Here is an 18,468-nt window from a genome sequence, read left to right as displayed (position 1 = left end):
TGATTTTAGATTTCTGCCCGCATACGCGGCTGACGCGCGACCAAAAGTGAGGGTTTTTCAGTTGGCCCCCATTTTCATATACACCGTTTTAAAAAGTAAAAAAAGTTATGAAAGAAACCGGAAATGGCAATTCGATATCATTAAAATTAAAGGCGCTAGGCCATTTCAAAATATGGTATTTATTAATCATATTTCAATTTTTTAACTTGTTATCAAAGAGAAATAAGAGCACGCGATAGGTCATTTTTATGTATTTTTTCATCTCCTGTCTACTAAAAATATTGCGAAGGCAGTATTGCTAGTATTTTTCTTAATATCGGGAAATAAGTCGTTTTCCGAGTGATTTTTCTAAGAAAAATCAAGTATAAAGAGCTTTAGATGTTCTCAAGCATACACAAAATGGCTAAAAATTAATTTTACATCTGTTACAAACAAGAAGGTTTAATATTGAATTGCGGTTTTTGGTTTCTTTCATAACTTTTTTTACTCTTTAAAACTGTGTATATGAAACTGGGGGATCAACTGCAAACCCTCACTTTTGGTCGCGCGTCAGCCGCGTATGCGGGCAGGAATCTAAAATCAAGTCACATATTCTGAAACTAGAGGCAACGGGCAACAAATTTTTCCTCAACCATTTTTTTGCTCAGATTAACCGTTTAAGCATGAAATGCATTTAAGCCGTCTTAAAATGAACACCCTGTATATATTTCATATAATTTTAAATTCCTCTGATCTTCAAACTGCAATATCTCTCTTCCTGTTTCTCACATTTCAATAATATCTTTACCGTATTTTAGAGAAAACTATCATCTATAAATAGTATAAGTTTCAATGTTCTATCTAAAATAGTTATTGAGATATGGAAGGTTATAAAAAAAAACTATGTTTCCATCTCAAACTACACTTGCTGACTGCTCACGAAACTGTTTACCTCTGTTGATGGATGGAAATTCGAAACCGGTCAGAGAAATAAAAAAACATGCGCACTACGACCGATAAAAACAAGGATAAAAAAAAAGAAAAAAAGACAAAAAAAAGCAGTGCCTTAAAATTTAGATTCATTAAAATCAAAGTGAGCATGCGCAGTAACAGTATTTTTTTTTGTTCAATCAGAATTGAAAAACTAAAACTAAGTAATCAACCAAAGTAGTCAAGAGAAAACACTACGAGTACATGTAGGTACAAACCAAACTTGGAACATGCGCAGTAGGTCGTACTTTTTTAGCCCAGCTGTAGGTGAGGTTATAAAAAACAAGTGTTTCAAAAATTTTTTTCACGCATGCGCAAAGTACTCTATTAGAAACGAACATTCAAATCAAAACAGTTTGTTTCATAACAGACTGTCCTGCCTAAGAGTGGTGGCTAGGCTGCGTATAGTTTTACTTCCGGTAAAGACTGAGTCTTAGTAAATTGGGCACGATCTTTTCATACTTGGTAATAAATAGAAGAATTAAAAAAAAAAAAATATATGTTTACGGTTAAAGTAGTAAATAATGGCAATATTATGTGGCCAAGTAATCTTAACATAATATAATACGCCATTTGTTATGTAAATTTATTACATGTAAAAGTTATATAAGGATTTAGCTTTCTTATATAGGAGAACTTTCACAAATTAATTGAAACTCACAGACCTTCTTACCCAGTGGCCGGCAATCTATTCCTCTCTAGTCTTAACGCTATCATTAACTTCCGCCCTAAATTTTTAGCCATTTTAGTTTTTTTTTTCTTTTCTACGTCATTATTGTCGTCGTTAATTATACGTCATTAAATTATTCTTCTTTTTTTTTTCTTTTTTTTTACATTTTAAGAAGAAAGTAGGTAGATATAATCGTGCAGTTTTTGAGTTTAGAGTTCATTTTGAGGTGCCCTAAAGTTCGAAAAAGTGATACTAGAAAGCTCAAATTTGATATTTTGCTTTGGTCCCACTATAGGAGACGTATTAATGAGCTTTTGGTCAAAATCGATTAGTCGAAAGTACTTACTTCTTTATTAAATTGATTTTTAAAATGAATTGAAATAAGAAAAAAAAAAACAAATTTTCCGAGCCATTTTCCAGGATACCGAGAGAAAAATGTGAAAAATCCATTCAGCAATGTAGAGCTTCCGGTAGAGGAATTTAAATCGCTAAATTCCTAACTTCCGGTCGAGTTTTTTTTTCAGTTGGAACCAAATTGAAATATCGATTTTCATCTTTCTACGACTTTTTAGGTCTTTTTCTTTCTTTTTTGGATCGATATTTTGGGTGAAATCTCCAATTAGGAAATGAGCAAGATCGCATTATCCTCTACTACTCCTAGTTAAATAAAAAGGGTTTTTTCCGCATAATTGGAAATCATCGGAAATCCCTGTGGAAATGAATTACACTTAAGCCCGTAACGTTCTGCACATATGTATGCATGTAATTCAGTATGTATAAACGTGCATGTTATGCAATTACACGCATGCCTATATACACTTAGCGTAACAGCTGTGTTTCATTAACATTCATGCTCATTAGGTGATGATGCTGTTTGGTTACCATGGCAAACTGTTTTAACAATATATTATGAAGATCACTCAGAATAATTATAATTAGAATAACAGAGAAAAACTTATTAGAATAGTTTTTCTAACTTTTTATATTAAAACGATAAAAATGAGTTATTAAAAATTATTATTGTTTTTATTGTTCCGGTATTTCTCGTAACTTTTCAAGATTTTTCTCATGCGACTTCCTGTTCTTCGTAGGAATGCCCTGGATAGTGTGGATAGTAATCACGCTTATGAGCGGAATCTACTCAAGCTCTCTAAGTCCCTACCCGAATGTTTAACTATTGTGGCGATAACTTTGGATTATCTGAGGAGTTTATTAGGAGCGCTGACTATTGGGACGCTTTCTAGATATAGAAAGAGCTTAAAAAAGCTCTGGACGTTGCGGACAAGACTTCTAATTCTGAAGCGGGCGAAAATAACTTTTCTTGAAGGTAAATATTATAGACCAGGGATGGCGAACCTTTTTGAGACGTGGGTCAAATTTTGTTCATTGTTTTTTAGTACTAGCTCTTGGGTCACTAATGCCACCATTTGCACAAGAGTTAAGTTTAAAAATTTTAAACTGAATATTTTCAAAACTAAACATCTTTAAAATTCAGTTGGCTTAACGGGGGGTAAAACAGACGAAAAAAGTGGCTATGGAAGTCTCTTTTTACAAACAACTGAACAAAACCTGAACACAAGTGTGTTTTATCTGAAGAAAAATCTAAATATGGTCATTTGCTTTGGGTTGTCGATTTTTTTAACAAACAAAATATGAGTAAAATTATACATTTTATTTGATATTTTGTAAAGACTTTTGCTTTATTTCAAATACTACAAAAGCATTTGTCGTCATTGGTGTTTTAGAACAGTAATGATCAAACTATAGGTTATAGATAGCATTTAGATTGCTTTTGTGTCAATGCGTGATTAAAAAATCTAGAAAATCTAAATCAACCCGCTTAAACAAACAAATGGTTGCCTAGCAATTGTGGGTCAGTGAAAAAGCTTGCGCGGGTCAGTGTTGTACTTAAATTGGTGTAACCAAAAAAAGGGACGAACGCTATAGCGAGATCTCACGAAGGTAGAAATGATCGAGTAATCCCTGCTTTACAAGGGCAGAATACATCCTGCGCTTTAATAGGTTTAGGATGAGTACTTGTAGTCGCAAGTAGGAGTTGTGTAAGATGGTATTGTTCCATGAAATTAGTATTCATTGATAAAGGTATTGTCGCTGGCAAAATACTAAAAATATCGATGCAAAAAAAAAAAAAATTGTCGATTAGGCTTGGTCGATTAGGACGACACTTGAAGAAGCAGCGTCTGAAACGTGATACACCCCAGCAGAGTACACCTCTTAAGCGACCTCAAGCGACCGATGCCGAACTAAGCACTTCATCTGATTCTAATCCTATCGACATATCTATAAATCCACTTCCATTTCCTCAGCACATAAATCACCTCCAGGAGCGTTCTCCAGTTCATTTATTTGTAATGTAATTCCCACGCTCTTCTCTCTTTTCACCCGCCTCCTAGAAGCATCTGACGAAAATTCCTCCACCCCCCCTAAAATCTAGACGGAACGTTAAGCACGGCTGTGTCAGTACAGGAATGGAAATGAATACATAATACCCAGATACATAATCCAGATACAAGCCTAAACCAAGATAGATCATTTATCATGTCTAGACAAGACTAGCACCAAAGTGGTTGAGTGTAACATCCAGTTTCACCCGGTAGAAATAGCAAAATCCACTATGTAGATGAATTAAATGCTTAGACTAAACCATACTGTACTTAAAAGTACTTCAAGAAACACTTAATGTTCTTTTTCTACTTAACAATGCAGTCTTGGTACTTAATGGTACTTAACATCTCAAAGTTAAGTGGTTATTACTTTGAAAGTTGATTGTAAATGGTAAAAAATTGCAATATTTTAAGACAATGTTAAAATTTCCAACATTGTTCTACATTTTATAAAATTTAGGTACTTATTTTAGTCCTTTAAAGGGATTAATTCACATTAAAGAGTAATTTAGGGATCAAATAATGCGATTGTGAATTCTGACTGCCTCACATAGTCACGAATTTTATTTTATTGTATTTATTTATTTATTGAGTGACTTTTTCTTTTATAGGCCACAATAATTGAATTGTAACTTTTTTCCTCTCCCCCCTCCCCGCCTGAGTCCTTTTACTAGTCACACCCAGGCTATTAAACTGGCAACTTGTAAATTATTTGTGTCACTACATGGTGACGTCATAACATGTATGTGAAAAAGTTCGAGTACAAACTCTAATTAGATTTTTTTTTTTTTGTTCGCCTTTCCGCTCATTCAAGTGATAGAAATTGCGTTGAATTCTTGGCGAGGGTTTCCCTCTTCTTATTTACAGTGCAGGTTATTAAAATTTCCGGTGGAAATTACAACATAAGAAAAAATTGTCTGATTGCGGAATTCCTTCTTGAAAGGGATAAGAGAAATTAGAAGAAACCATTCTGTCAAACCAATAATAATTCAGTCATTCTAATCTAACGTAGGCCTAATATTTAATCACGTAAAGAATCTAAAGCACTTACAAAATAAAGAAAAGGAAATCTAATTTACATATGTTAAGGCCAAGTTAAGGCATGTGTATAAAGAACTAGTAGTAATCCTGTTTCTTGCAGATCATCATAGTTCGTTTAACGGCTAGAAGACATGCACAAGAAAGCTTGCCACGCACTCTTCTTATAAAAAAAATAAACACGCAGCAAAAAAAAAAAAATATCAGAGTCAAAAAGTACTCTGTTCTAATCAGTCAACGAGAACAAAGTCAAGTGATGTAAAAGTAGAATAAACAAAAATGCCGACAGAGCTTCAAAAAGGCACAGCCGTCATTTGTCTGCTGATTTCTTTTCCGCCTGAGGAAGTTTCATCAACATCAAGAACTAAAGGCCTATTTATAATACACTCGTCAACACTCAGCCTCCTTAGTTAGCTCTTCTTAGTGAGCCCATAAAAAATTCACCAACTTTCTCTACCCGCCAGTTAACAATAATTGCCAACATCACATTCTAGAATCTGTAATGTTAGATTAAAATCTAGGCCAGGCCAATTTTTTTTTGTGTATACTCAAAAGTCTCTAGAGTTGAAAGAAGTAAGTACAGTAAGTAATTAAGTAAATTAAGAGAATAGGTTGAGTGCTAAGTACCCAAGTTAGAAAGTGCTAGGGATATTGAGGTACCAATATTGAAGTTGGTGAGATGAAGGTTGCTATTAATGAGAAAAGTGCTAATATAGATAGTAGTAGGGTTCCAAGTTAAGTAGTGAGAAAAATTGATGACAATTGGGGTACCCAAGTTGATGGGCTAAAGGTGCAGTGTTGAGAAAAGTGCTAAAATAGATAGTAGTTGGGTTCCAAGTTAAGTAGTGAGAAAAATTGATGACAATTGGGATACCCAAGTTGATGGGCTAAAGGTGCAGTGTTGAGAAAAGTGCTAAAATAGATAGTAGTTGGGTTCCAAGTTAAGTAGTGAGAAAAATTGATGACAATTGGGATACCCAAGTTGATGGGCTAAAGGTGCAGTGTTGAGAAAAGTGCTAATATAGATAGTAGTAGGGTTCCAAGTTGAGTAGTGAGAAAAATTAGGGTACCAAGTTGATGGGCTAAAGGTGCAGTGTTGAGAAAAGTGCTAATATAGATAGTAGTAGGGTTCCAAGTTGAGTAGTGAGAAAAATTAGGGTACCAAGTTGATGGGCTAAAGGTGCAGTGTTGAGAAAAGTGCTAATATAGATAGTAGTAGGGTTCCAAGTTGAGTAGTGAGAAAAATTAGGGTACCAAGTTGATGGGCTAAAGGTGCAGTGTTGAGAAAAGTGCTAATATAGATAGTAGTAGGGTTCCAAGTTGAGTAGTGAGAAAAATTAGGGTACCAAGTTGATGGGCTAAAGGTGCAGTGTTGAGAAAAGTGCTAATATAGATAGTAGTAGGGTTCCAAGTTGAGTAGTGAGAAAAATTAGGGTACCAAGTTGATGGGCTAAAGGTGCAGTGTTGAGAAAAGTGCTAATATAGATAGTAGTAGGGTTCCAAGTTGAGTAGTGAGAAAAATTAGGGTACCAAGTTGATGGGCTAAAGGTGCAGTGTTGAGTAAAGTGCTAATATAGATAGTAGTAGGGTTCCAAGTTGAGTAGTGAGAAAAATTAGGGTACCAAGTTGATGGGCTAAAGGTGCAGTGTTGAGTAAAGTGCTAATATAGATAGTAGTAGCTTTCCAAGTTGAGTAGTGAGAAAAATTAGGGTACCAAGTTGATGGGCTAAAGGTGCAGTGTTGAGTAAAGTGCTAATATAGATAGTAGTAGGGTTCCAAGTTGAGTAGTGAGAAAAATTAGGGTACCAAGTTGATGGGCTAAAGGTGCAGTGTTGAGTAAAGTGCTAATATAGATAGTAGTAGGGTTCCAAGTTGAGTAGTGAGAAAAATTAGGGTACCAAGTTGATGGGCTAAAGGTGCAGTGTTGAGTAAAGTGCTAATATAGATAGTAGTAGCTTTCCAAGTTGAGTAGTGAGAAAAATTAGGGTACCAAGTTGATGGGCTAAAGGTGCAGTGTTGAGTAAAGTGCTAATATAGATAGTAGTAGCTTTCCAAGTTGAGTAGTGAGAAAAATTAGGGTACCAAGTTGATGGGCTAAAGGTGCAGTGTTGAGTAAAGTGCTAATATAGATAGTAGTAGGGTTCCAAGTTGAGTAGTGAGAAAAATTAGGGTACCAAGTTGATGGGCTAAAGGTGCAGTGTTGAGTAAAGTGCTAATATAGATAGTAGTAGCTTTCCAAGTTGAGTAGTGAGAAAAATTAGGGTACCAAGTTGATGGGCTAAAGGTGCAGTGTTGAGTAAAGTGCTAATATAGATAGTAGTAGGGTTCCAAGTTGAGTAGTGAGAAAAATTAGGGTACCAAGTTGATGGGCTAAAGGTGCAGTGTTGAGTAAAGTGCTAATATAGATAGTAGTAGGGTTCCAAGTTGAGTAGTGAGAAAAATTAGGGTACCAAGTTGATGGGCTAAAGGTGCAGTGTTGAGTAAAGTGCTAATATAGATAGTAGTAGCTTTCCAAGTTGAGTAGTGAGAAAAATTAGGGTAACAAGTTGATGGGCTAAAGGTGCAGTGTTGAGTAAAGTGCTAATATAGATAGTAGTAGGGTTCCAAGTTGAGTAGTGAGAAAAATTAGGGTACCAAGTTGATGGGCTAAAGGTGCAGTGTTGAGTAAAGTGCTAATATAGATAGTAGTAGGGTTCCAAGTTGAGTAGTGAGAAAAATTAGGGTACCAAGTTGATGGGCTAAAGGTGCAGTGTTGAGTAAAGTGCTAATATAGATAGTAGTAGCTTTCCAAGTTGAGTAGTGAGAAAAATTAGGGTACCAAGTTGATGGGCTAAAGGTGCAGTGTTGAGAAAAGTGCTAATATAGATAGTAGTAGGGTTCCAAGTTGAGTAGTGAGAAAAATTAGGGTACCAAGTTGATGGGCTAAAGGTGCAGTGTTGAGTAAAGTGCTAATATAGATAGTAGTAGCTTTCCAAGTTGAGTAGTGAGAAAAATTAGGGTACCAAGTTGATGGGCTAAAGGTGCAGTGTTGAGAAAAGTGCTAATATAGATAGTAGTAGCTTTCCAAGTTGAGTAGTGAGAAAAATTAGGGTACCAAGTTGATGGGCTAAAGGTGCAGTGTTGAGTAAAGTGCTAATATAGATAGTAGTAGCTTTCCAAGTTGAGTAGTGAGAAAAATTAGGGTACCAAGTTGATGGGCTAAAGGTGCAGTGTTGAGTAAAGTGCTAATATAGATAGTAGTAGCTTTCCAAGTTGAGTAGTGAGAAAAATTAGGGTACCAAGTTGATGGGCTAAAGGTGCAGTGTTGAGAAAAGTGCTAATATAGATAGTAGTAGCTTTCCAAGTTGAGTAGTGAGAAAAATTAGGGTACCAAGTTGATGGGCTAAAGGTGCAGTGTTGAGTAAAGTGCTAATATAGATAGTAGTAGCTTTCCAAGTTGAGTAGTGAGAAAAATTAGGGTACCAAGTTGATGGGCTAAAGGTGCAGTGTTGAGTAAAGTGCTAATATAGATAGTAGTAGCTTTCCAAGTTTAGTAGTGAGAAAAATTGATGACAATGGGGTACCAAATTGATTTCCTAATGGTGCAGTGTTGAGAAAAGTGATGAAAGGCAGTGATTGACTGATAGATCACTGAAACTAAAAATTATGGAGGAGCTCAGCAGGATGCGCGAAACGAGAGAGAGAGAGAGAGAGAGTTAGTAAAATCGAGTTAAGAAAGATCCTGGAATCCCTAGTATTAAAGCTCCTAGCGTGGTTCAGTTGGAGTTTTAAGAAGGAGGAAACCAGAGCGAGAAATATGAGGAAACAGATGCAGGGGATGTGGGCTTAATACAGCATGGAAATCTATCCGTCAGCAGGAGGGTACGTCTGATATGAAAAGAACTTAAAAAATGGTTAAATAAAAAGAAAACGTAACCGATAATTAATGGAGAAAACATCTAAAAGTAGCAAGATAACGTAATATGCTAACCATAAATGCGAAGGAAAATTCCAAATCCAGAAAAGTAAAAAAGATGGCAAAAGAGTCTAGCTATCTAAGCTAGACAAATTACCACTAAAAAGAAATATGAGCCACCATCAGACCTAGATCAACGGTGAATCGGAGTTCCAGGTGATAGAGTAAAAATAAATAAAAATTAACACGATCTACTTACAAATTTTAAACGTAAATTATGAGTATTTACTTAAACAAATAATTGATTATAATAAAACAATTCAACACCACAAAGTAGGTGCTCAAAATAAATTTAATCTCACAATCAAAATTGAAAATATTTGCTTGTTAACAAATCACTTTTTCCAAATATCCCAAATAAGGCTTGTAAAGGAACTAAAGTGTTCAAGCACAAGAAAATTAGAAAGATGTTAAAAAAGCCATCCTCATAATTGCTTTTTGGACACTGCTTTTAAATTCTTAATTGATTCTCCATTGTCTTATTTTCTATTTATTTCTCAACTTTTCGACCACCAGTGGATTTTCTTTGTTTTCCACTTATTATTAAAGTAATTACTGCTCTGGTTATTTTCTAAAGTAATTATTTGTATCAAAATTACTTTCAAAAAAACCTTTGCTTTCAAAAGAATCAAGAAGCACAGATTCATCGAATCACTGAAATTTATTGCAAACAAAATGATGACTTAAAAGAAAAATTCAACAGCATCCAGGCTAGAAGTAGTAAAGATCTTAACGATCAGCCCATTTACAGAACTGGAACAATGCACATTAAATTATATCGATCAAATAGGATGAAAGACTAGGCAAACCACAGTTTTTGCATTCTCTACCTTTTACTCCCCAATACAAGGAAACTGGCATTTGATTTGAAGCCTAAGGTAAACTATTTAATCAATGGAATGGCCCTTACCTAACAGAAGATTGATTACAAAGATTAGAAGTGGTTCAACCACCAGGTTGACACTGAAGGGTAAACTATTTTCACTTCTTGTCACTAATCCAAATAGAATGTCCATTCGCAGCTAATGTCTGGTAAGATTACTGATAGTCTTAGCATTAATTTAATGGTCAACTTGTGTCAAGCTCTTGTCGATCAATTGCAGTAAAACAAGGCAGTACATTCATGCAGAGATTATTCAAAATCATGACGAACAGATGGAGCGGATAGTAGACTGTTATAGAGGGGAACATATCCTATCTAGAATCTTGAGATGAGTATTCTTTAGAATATTTTGGCAGCACAGTTTAAGAAAAAGGCTTAGATGACTCTAGGGTATAGTTATTTCTTATTGCCATTTATCCTCTACTCGTACATACCTGTGAGTACCTAGACGAGTTGTTTTATTACTCTCGGGTTGCTGTAGAGTGTCTCACCTGGCTAGCCAGGAAGACACAATACATCTAATGAAGTTCACACAAAATAAAATGCAATTGCAGTAAAACAAGGCAGTACATTCATGCAGAGATTATTCAAAATCATGACGAACAGATGGAGCGGATAGTAGATTGTTATAGAGGGTAACACATCCTATCTAGAATCTTGAGATGAGTATTCTTTAGAATATTTTGGCAGCACAGTTTAAGAAAAAGGTTTAGATGACTCTAGGGTATAGTTATTTCTTATTGCCATTTATCCTCTACTCGTACATACCTGTGAGTACCTAGACGAGTTGTTTTATTACTCTCGGGATGCTGTAGAGTGTCTCACCTGGCTAGCCAGGAAGACACAATACATCTAATGAAGTTCACACAAAATAAAATGCAATTGCAGTAAAACAAGGCAGTACATTCATGCAGAGATTATTCAAAATCATGACGAACAGATGGAGCGGATAGTAGATTGTTATAGAGGGGAACATATCCAATCTAGAATCTTGAGATGAGTATTCTTTAGAATATTTTGGCAGCACAGTTTAAGAAAAAGGCTTAGATGGCTCTAGGGTATAGTTATTTCTTATTGCCATTTATCCTCTACTCGTACATACCTGTGAGTACCTAGACGAGTTGTTTTATTACTCTCGGAATGCTGTAGAGTGTCTCACCTGGCTAGCCAGGAAGACACAATACATCTAATGAAGTTCACACAAAATAAAATGCAATTGCAGTAAAACAAGGCAGTACATTCATGCAGAGATTATTCAAAATCATGACGAACAGATGGAGCGGATAGTAGATTGTTATAGAGGGGAACATATCCAATCTAGAATCTTGAGATGAGTATTCTTTAGAATATTTTGGCAGCACAGTTTAAGAAAAAGGCTTAGATGACTCTAGGGTATAGTTATTTCTTATTGCCATTTATCCTCTACTCGTACATACCTGTGAGTACCTAGACGAGTTGTTTTATTACTCTCGGGTTGCTGTAGAGTGTCTCACCTGGCTAGCCAGGAAGACACAATACATCTAATGAAGTTCACACAAAATAAAATGCAATTGCAGTAAAACAAGGCAGTACATTCATGCAGAGATTATTCAAAATCATGACGAACAGATGGAGAGGATAGCAGATTGTTATAGAGGGGAACATATTCTATCTAGAATCTTGAGAGGTGTATTCTTTAGAATATTTTGGCAGCACAGTTTAAGAAAAAGGCTTAGATGACTCTAGGGTATAGTTATTTCTTATTGCCATTTATCCTCTACTCGTACATACCTGTGAGTACCTAGACGAGTTGTTTTATTACTCTCGGGATGCTGTAGAGTGTCTCACCTGGCTAGCCAGGAAGACACAATACATCTAATGAAGTTCACACAAAATAAAATGCAATTGCAGTAAAACAAGGCAGTACATTCATGCAGAGATTATTCAAAATCATGACGAACAGATGGAGCGGATAGTAGATTGTTATAGAGGGGAACATATCCAATCTAGAATCTTGAGATGAGTATTCTTTAGAATATTTTGGCAGCACAGTTTAAGAAAAAGGCTTAGATGACTCTAGGGTATAGTTATTTCTTATTGCCATTTATCCTCTACTCGTACATACCTGTGAGTACCTAGACGAGTTGTTTTATTACTCTCGGGTTGCTGTAGTGTCTCACCTGGCTAGCCAGGAAGACACAATACATCTAATGAAGTTCACACAAAATAAAATGCAATTGCAGTAAAACAAGGCAGTACATTCATGCAGAGATTATTCAAAATCATGACAAACAGATGGAGAGGATAGCAGATTGTTATAGAGGGGAACATATTCTATCTAGAATCTTGAGAGGTGTATTCTTTAGAATATTTTGGCAGCACAGTTTAAGAAAAAGGCTTAGATGACTCTAGGGTATAGTTATTTCTTATTGCCATTTATCCTCTACTCGTACATACCTGTGAGTACCTAGACGAGTTGTTTTATTACTCTCGGGTTGCTGTAGAGTGTCTCACCTGGCTAGCCAGGAAGACACAATACATCTAATGAAGTTCACACAAAATAAAATGCAATTGCAGTAAAACAAGGCAGTACATTCATGCAGAGATTATTCAAAATCATGACGAACAGATGGAGCGGATAGTAGATTGTTATAGAGGGGAACATATCCTATCTAGAATCTTGAGATTAGTATTCTTTAGAATATTTTGGCAGCACAGTTTAAGAAAAAGGCTTAGATGACTCTAGGGTATAGTTATTTCTTATTGCTATTTATCCTCTACTCGTACATACCTGTGAGTACCTAGACGAGTTGTTTTATTACTCTCGGGATGCTGTAGTGTCTCACCTGGCTAGCCAGGAAGACACAATACATCTAATGAAGTTCACACAAAATAAAATGCAATTGCAGTAAAACAAGGCGTACATTCATGCAGAGATTATTCAAAATCATGACGAACAGATGGAGAGGATAGCAGATTGTTATAGAGGGGAACATATCCTATCTAGAATCTTGAGAGGTGTATTCTTTAGAATATTTTGGCAGCACAGTTTAAGAAAAAGGCTTAGATGACTCTAGGGTATAGTTATTTCTTATTGCCATTTATCCTCTACTCGTACATACCTGTGAGTACCTAGACGAGTTGTTTTATTACTCTCGGAATGCTGTAGAGTGTCTCACCTGGCTAGCCAGGAAGACACAATACATCTAATGAAGTTCACACAAAATAAAATGCAATTGCAGTAAAACAAGGCAGTACATTCATGCAGAGATTATTCAAAATCATGACGAACAGATGGAGAGGATAGCAGATTGTTATAGAGGGGAACATATTCTATCTAGAATCTTGAGAGGTGTATTCTTTAGAATATTTTGGCAGCACAGTTTAAGAAAAAGGCTTAGATGACTCTAGGGTATAGTTATTTCTTATTGCCATTTATCCTCTACTCGTACATACCTGTGAGTACCTAGACGAGTTGTTTTATTACTCTCGGGATGCTGTAGAGTGTCTCACCTGGCTAGCCAGGAAGACACAATACATCTAATGAAGTTCACACAAAATAAAATGCAATTGCAGTAAAACAAGGCAGTACATTCATGCAGAGATTATTCAAAATCATGACGAACAGATGGAGCGGATAGTAGATTGTTATAGAGGGTAACATATCCTATCTAGAATCTTGAGATGAGTATTCTTTAGAATATTTTGGCAGCACAGTTTAAGAAAAAGGCTTAGATGACTCTAGGGTATAGTTATTTCTTATTGCCATTTATCCTCTACTCGTACATACCTGTGAGTACCTAGACGAGTTGTTTTATTACTCTCGGGTTGCTGTAGAGTGTCTCACCTGGCTAGCCAGGAAGACACAATACATCTAATGAAGTTCACACAAAATAAAATGCAATTATGCAATTTTTAATAGAAAATTCAATGAAATGTGATTCTCTAAGTCTTTGTGCTGTGATTTATTTGTGTTTGTTCTGAAGAGTAAATTTTGAACTCTAGACAATAATTAAATATCTTCAGAGACTACTAGCACTAAATGAATCGATCAAAGATGTTAAATATAAGAAATCTTTAAACAAAACTTTCTTAATTAATTCTCTTTAATTTTAAAACAACTAAACTAATCTAAGACTTCTATTTCAGTTAAAATAAATCTTTGCAAAGCTTTAAAGGTAAGTTATTTCTAAACATTTCCTAAAGTAGTTGTTTTAATGAGAAAATAAATTTTAAAAAAATGTAATAATTTATGAAGCCCCCCACTATATAAATTGATTCAAAATTAGTTCAAAAAACTCGAAACAGATGAACATGAAAGCTGCTATGAATTCTAGTTTCAAAAAAAAAACTTCACCAAAATTCAAGAACTTAGTGAAAATTGGTGTACAACTCAAAAAAAATATGGTTGTCCTAAAAAGTTTTTAAAATAACGTAGTATTAAACCCAAAAAAAACAAAAACTTAAAACCCAAGTTGAAAATTTCAAGCTTAATACTTAGTTTTATTAAAAATATTAACAGTTTAATTTTTAAAATTTTACTCACCCAATCACAGAAATGGGCTTTTAAGTTCAGTGTTCATTTTTTAGTTTTCATTATACACTACACTAAAACTAGTTTCAATTTAACAAAAAAAAAAATATTTTATTTCAATTTAACAATTATATAATCAAACTTTACAATCAATAAGAACATTTAAATTCAATATTAAATCAATTAGATTCACGACACTTGGAATAGAACCGTAATGGCGACTTAAGGCTGAACAGGATACATCCACTCTGGTAACAAATAAATTTTATATGTATATATACTTATTTCTGTAAAAATAAATAATTGTAACAATATAAAATAATCTAAAACAACAATTTTAAATTGAAATAATTATAAAACGTCATTATGAAGCTTTTTATTATATATATATACTACCACTTAAGTCTTATATTAAAACTTTCAACTAAATTTAAGATTTATAATTGTGTAAATAAGTTACTTAATAAAAAAAATAAAATGTTTATAAATAATATTTAAACAAGAAAGTACAAGAAATAAGTTTTGTATAGTATACTCGAATTACCTCAACCACCCAGATTTAAGCCCCCTCTCCACCACTAATCGGCCAGCTAATCTTGTGACGTGTCGGGGGGCTCAACTTTAATCTGATTTTTGTAAGTAATTAAAAAATAATGTTAAATACAAAAAAAAAAATTAATATAAGAAATAGCTTTTAGAGAGTGTTAACTTACTTAAGATTTATGATAATCTTCACTAGGATTACAGTTTGCTTGCCAAAAAAGGGTTTAGGTTGTTTTTTTTTGCCAGAGTTAATCTACTTTTTCCAATCCAATATGGCAGGACTTATAAAATGACTTGCCTATTTTAACCATAATCTTATTTAAAGTGATGATAATTAATGATTCAAGACAATTAATGATCTAACACAATCTACCGCTATCCATTTATGTAGGCAGCTGCTCATTAATAAATCTGCAAAACATTTATTTTTTTTAGATATTTGTAAGTTATTTTTTTTTTTTTGATCAAGAATAAGATGTAATTTAAAAAGTTTACTAAATCAATTTGGAGGAATTTGGAGTCTCAATTGAAAATGAAGATTTTCTTCATTGTGTAAGAAAGAAACATTTTTAGGTTGCCAAAGTTTCTATGATTGATTTCATTAACATCTTCAAGGTTACGGAGTAAGAATACAAGAAGTTATTGCTCTTGAAGTGTGAATTAGTAAACTTTTTTACATTAGACATTTACCTAACTAAAGAATAATGCTATTACTTAATTCTAGTAAGCTTTAAGTAACTGCAAAGCTCTTGAAACAATCAAAACTTTGTTTAGCTATGTCCCTATTGATAAAACAAAACTAATTCACATTTTATTTTAAGTCCTATACATTATTTTTTAATTTTTAACATACCTTGTCATTTCTTTAAGATATTTCCAGATTTAAGATGTTCTCCTTTTCTTTCAAGAATTATTTTTACTTTTATTTCTTCAATTAACAAAAATTTTGAACCAGCTGGTAACACGTTTTTTTTTTTAGGTTAACACTTGTCCAAGTAAAGTTTCACTTTTAGGTTTTTTTTAACATTCTCAAGTAATTACAGGCATAGATTATGTTAAACGATCTTTGTCATGTATAATTTCCATAATTGTGTAGATATTAAGGTTATGCCCATCCTACAAAAAAATTAACATTAGAAAGGTTAGCAAAAGTTTTAAGTGGGTCCCATGACTTCAGTTTAAAAAACATAAAAAAAGTATTTTGTACTTACAATTGGGGGCTTCCTGAATCAATTTCTTTGTTCATGATGTCTTCTATAACTACATATGTATGAATTACATGATGTAATTAAATTACATTTCTAATTACAGGCATGTAAATGAAGTGTTCAGTGTTTGTGATGCGGTTAAAGAAATACTGTGCATCGTTCCATCAACTCCTACATTCTAACCTTCATAACCCTGCTATGAGGTGAGAACATATGATTTTTAATTCTACCATTAAACGAGGTTTTCTGCTAGTAGGTTATTAATTGGAAGAATTGTCGAAATTTTTCGAATTAAAATACTTTTTTTTATTCAACATCTTATTAGCTGCCAAAGTTGTTATGCTGTAAAACCTTTGAAAGTATTCTAATATTGTTTAAATACCTAGTGACACTATTACAATTAGCCAAGACTATGGATTTTCAGTTCAAAATGTTGAATTCAGACTACAGGAGTAAGTTAAGATTCGTAAGAGTTTTATAATTTTTAAATGATAAGCTAATTTTGGACCAACCTTAAACGGGTTTGATTTAGAATGTTTAATTTTCTGTTTAGAAGAGATAAAATATTATAAAATGTGTAGGAATACTACTTTATATCTATGTTTTGGTTAAAGGCAGAGAGATGATGAAATACTGCTTTGAATATTTAACCTTAAATTTAGTGTTCATTCTGAGGATATACTCGCTTCGAGTATCTTGTAAGAGTTTGAAGATCTATTAAGTAACTCGCTGCTTATAGCCGATGAACCTTTCAGTCTAAGGAGCATTTTTTTTTACTGACTGCATTCCTATTTAAGTGGAAATGTGCCCTAGGTTCGTCCCGTATCCCATTTTAAAGGTTAGTCTTTATTGTCTTCCAGCTAATGCTTTTTCTGGGTTCGCTCCCCATTTTTCCTTTATTAAAGCTTATTTTAGCTCAGAGCGACACAGTTCACAGAACTTTTCAGATCATAGATGGTCTTTATTAAACGAATGATTACTATTTTGGTTTTCTTTGACTTTTCTAGTGCCTTTGATTCTGTCTGTCACTCTGAACTCCTTTTTGTTCTTAAAAGCTTGAATTTTTCTTGCAGTGCTCTCAAATGGGTTGGAGTCCTTATCTTTCGTCTCGGCGACAATGTGTCGTTGGAATGAATGGTGCACGCTCAAGATGGGAAAATATTGCTTCTGGTGTGCCGCAGGGCTCTGTTTTGGGTCCGTTATTGTGCTCTATCTATGTTAGTGATATTTCTAGAGCTATCTCAAACTGTTTGCATCTTATTTACGCTGATGATTTAATTCTCTATTTGCATATTCCTTTTGATCAATTGGAGAATGGAATCAGACGTGTAAATGATGATGTCGCTTCTGTTTTTAGTTGAACAACAGATAAAAATTTGTCTTTTAATGCCGGTAAAATGAAGGCGATGGTGGTTGGTAGCTCTAGGTTTGTTAATGGCAACGATTTTAACAATATTTCTAGGATCAAAATTGGTAACATTGATCTACCTTATGTGGATTCTGCTAAGTTTTTGGGGTTTACCTTCAATAGCACCTTAACTTGGCATAATCATGTGGGTGATGTTGTCTATAGAATGAACTTTGTATACTGGTACTCCATAAAGAAATCTTGTCTGTATCATTAAGAAAGCAGTTGGTTCAAACACTCATCCTCCCGCATGTAGATTATTGCTGTCTTGTTTATTTGGACCTGACTTCGGAACTGAATACACAAAGAGCTCTAAACTCGGGTGTTCGTTTCATTTTTGATGTCTGGAGAGATGAACATATTACTTCTTATTACCGCCGTGAGCAACTCACATATTTGATTTTTTAAATATTTATGTCTGTACTTTTTGTTGTCCTTAAGGGATTAACGTCCCTGGACATTAATAAACGTATTTCTATTTCTATTTTCTATCTGAGTCTGAGAGCTTAAGGGTGTTGCTGAGATTAAAAGGGCCTATCTTAATGACAGCTAACCAGCTGAAAACCAATTTATTTCAGCGGTGTTTTTTTTTTCTTAAGGATATTCTTGTATAAGTATAACAAGTATTATTTTTAACTTGCAGTATTTTATGAAATCTAGACATTTTATGAAACGTTATTAAGACAAAGTTTGGTCCTTAATTGTTCACCTTAGCTTGCTTGCCCCAGCCTTGAGACACTTCGTCTTTTGGTTCTTTGTTTGTAGACAGAAATCAGCTTCTATTCCTCTATGTTCTTCATTACTATAACATGGAATTTATTACTACATAAATTCAATTATAAACTTAGGGCTTCATTTTACCTTCTCGGGGAGGTG

The 18,468-nt window shown here is 34.1% G+C and overlaps 1 protein-coding gene and 1 long non-coding RNA gene across 2 annotated transcripts in view; both read right to left on the bottom strand.

Moving 5' to 3' along the window:
• wake (ankyrin repeat and fibronectin type III domain containing protein wide awake) overlaps positions 1 to 18,468 on the bottom strand; it is a 532,593-nt gene that overhangs the window by 419,755 nt on the left and 94,370 nt on the right. The window lies entirely within an intron of this gene.
• LOC141460096 (uncharacterized) lies at positions 14,375 to 16,359 on the bottom strand. Its single transcript, XR_012461726.1, has 5 exons — positions 16,188 to 16,359; positions 15,830 to 16,092; positions 15,147 to 15,387; positions 14,978 to 15,059; positions 14,375 to 14,681 (listed from the first exon to the last, which is right to left on the bottom strand). It is a non-coding gene; the product is annotated as an uncharacterized lncRNA (long non-coding RNA).

This window comes from Rhodnius prolixus, unplaced genomic scaffold (assembly GCF_049639745.1).
Source record: "Rhodnius prolixus isolate KJV_2025 unplaced genomic scaffold, Rpr scaffold_6, whole genome shotgun sequence".
NCBI classification, from domain to species: domain Eukaryota; kingdom Metazoa; phylum Arthropoda; class Insecta; order Hemiptera; family Reduviidae; genus Rhodnius; species Rhodnius prolixus.
The sequence above is the reverse complement of the archived record's forward strand: the minus strand, read 5'-3'. Positions and strand labels throughout refer to the sequence as shown.